We start from the raw sequence: 2500 nt of genomic DNA on the forward strand, positions 1-2500 counted from the left end.
ACCGCATACGTGGGCAAACCATTCGCCAATTCGTATAAATACATTCCTTTTCCGGTGCCCCTGCTGATGCCCGTCCTATCGCCCGTCTACGCTTCAAACTTGGGAGACAGCTCCTGCGTGGTAAATCGTTGACGTTGTTGTTGGATCAAATCGAGTGTTATTTTTCGCTACGCACCATACTCAACATCCGTTTGGTACAGTTTTCATTTCATCTAGTGACAAATATTCATGATTCTCTTTGATAATACCCACGCCGTGAGGCGCTTTACGGTTCGCGTAGTTAAGAACATTTCATTTATCGCATTTAGATCGTACTGGTTCCATGTTGTGGTCGACAGATCTGTTAAGCCTACAGCCGCTGTCACAGTTGCTCAATCGAGCTTGTTCTCCATTTCTGCCTTTCCTTCATCCACCACGTTTGTGAGTAGTAGTGTTCCTTCCGTTCGGTGGACACAGTTCGCTTGTCTACCCGCTGATTAATAAATTATGTAGATGTAAGATGTTGCGATACGGCGCGTTATACCTATAGTTTGCTTGTTAAGCCAATAATGTAATCGATTCGTAGCAGAAGCGGCGTTAAGCAGCAGCGTAAAGTGCACTTTCTCTCTAGGAGGACATGTGAATTGTGAGAATGAATGCAAATGAATATATTCGCTTGGTATTGTTTAGGAATAAATTAATTAAAGAGCTTACGATATTTCCCGTTGGTGCTACTGATGATGACAAGATTGACTGGGTAGGAAAAGCAAATGGTCAAATCGCGATAGGTAAGTGCTTCGGATGCCATCAAGAAAAAGACCCAGATTGTAGCAATTTCTAACAAATATACACATCAGGATTTATTAAGAACGATTTTAATTTGATCGGACCATAACACCTTTAACATCGGCTCATTGGCCTACCATCGATTCACAATTCCTTGTACACACAAGCGCAGCACTAGCGCACGCCACTGTAACACACAACATTCCTAGCAATCGTCGGTTCACTGACAATGATCCTTCTCCCAATGACTTCACAATTCTAAATATTTCAGCACACCCTCCTCGCTACCGGCATTACGTTTGCCGCTAAGGTATCTAAGGTCTAAGGTATTTGATTAAACTTCGCCTTTTTCGCCTATCGGTTTGGTATGGCCGTACTAATGTTACTCAACATTAACTTTCGAAAATGAAAAAGACTAGGGTATGGAAAGGAACACAAATCAACAAATTATCAACAACAGGAATCACCGTATTCCTCACGTAGCGGATGCGCAATCAAAGGATCTTCGCCAGTCAGTGCTCCGATCTAGATAAGGTTCTTGTGTCCTAAAGGAGTCATAATAAACGGGAAATCCTTTTCTAGCTAGTAATCGAAAACATACCTACAGTCTACGAAATACGACCCCCGCCTGAACGGTTTTGATCCAGTTGCTTAAACATTCTTCGAAAAGGTTTTTGTTTTCTTCTTCTTTTACCTGCAGTGGCCGTAATGCCCTTGAACTTCCCTCCTTCCATTTCCTGTAGATTGCTCTAAGATTACTCTCTTTTCAATGCTAGCGCGACCTAACACGTTCTTCTTAAGACTCGTACGAATTATACATCTAGATCAACAATTAGCCACTATGATATCGTTGCCTGGTTACGTGATGCTCACGGTGGAGCCTATCAGTGTACCTAAAGGTTTTTGTTTTGTTACGCACGATCAAGAGCAAAAAGGTATGCAAAACGACGACGTGTAATCGTGGGTGTAGTTTGCTATCTCCCGACTTCGTTCAACTTCCGCATAGTGAACCGCGGAACTCTCTCGATTTTAACCACATTACAAACATCATTCGAACAAGTATCAACACCTAGGTAGAACTGTTTTTTTTTTAATATCAATTTCCTTTTTTCACACAGTCAGTATTGTGTAGTTGAGTTTTGTCTGCTTTAACACGATATTAGATTTATGTATTGTTCTTTTTGTTTTGTCGGTAAAGAAAACTAGTGACATTCATTCAACACGGTTCTGGTGCCTCTGCACTGCAGCCGTCGGCCTCGGATTCTCCCTACACTGTTGCCTCATTCATTTTGTAGCTCTGTTCCACGTGACTGACTTCCATTCACTAGACACTAACGGTAACTATCAATCGGCTTTAGTTCAAAAACTTTGCTTTGCACGCCTTTGTCGGCAGGGAGATGTTGTTAGTGGATAAATTCTGATAATTCTGGTAGTCTATTGTATTTATTAGCTATTCATATCGTTCTCCGCTGTAGTTGTGGTAGTGAAATCTTTCGTTTGATTTTGTTTTAGGCGAAATTAGTATAGTAGAAAGCAACCCCTTCACCTGGAACCAGGATCCTATTCCATCCACGTTGAAGAAAGGGAAACAAAACATGTTATCTACATTGCCTAGCCATTTGCCTACACTCCCCCTGCTGCCCTGCAATCAACGAAGACAATGTTACGCAACGGAAGATCCGGAGAGAACACTGCTACGTGTTTAAAGCACGTGTCGTTGTTCTTCTTTCTAAAC

The 2500-nt window shown here is 41.9% G+C and overlaps 2 protein-coding genes across 5 annotated transcripts in view; one reads left to right on the top strand and one right to left on the bottom strand.

Annotated features, from left to right (window-relative positions):
* The window catches only part of LOC126572552 (MICAL-like protein 1), a 34798-nt gene extending 34106 nt beyond the window's left edge, over positions 1-692 (top strand). For all 4 annotated transcript variants that reach the window (XM_050231950.1, XM_050231951.1, XM_050231952.1 and 1 more), the window contains one exon: positions 1-692. This exon is cut by the window's left edge and continues 95 nt beyond it. The gene's annotated coding sequence lies outside the window, so the exon portion shown is untranslated.
* A 127-nt stretch (positions 693-819) lies between these two features.
* LOC126572554 (SKI family transcriptional corepressor 2-like) overlaps positions 820-2500 on the bottom strand; it is a 6210-nt gene continuing 4529 nt past the window's right edge. The window contains exon 3 of the mRNA XM_050231961.1: positions 820-2500. This exon is cut by the window's right edge and continues 1704 nt beyond it. The gene's annotated coding sequence lies outside the window, so the exon portion shown is untranslated.

The sequence above is a fragment of the Anopheles aquasalis genome, chromosome 2 (genome assembly GCF_943734665.1).
Source record: "Anopheles aquasalis chromosome 2, idAnoAquaMG_Q_19, whole genome shotgun sequence".
Classification (NCBI taxonomy): Eukaryota; Metazoa; Arthropoda; class Insecta; order Diptera; family Culicidae; genus Anopheles; species Anopheles aquasalis.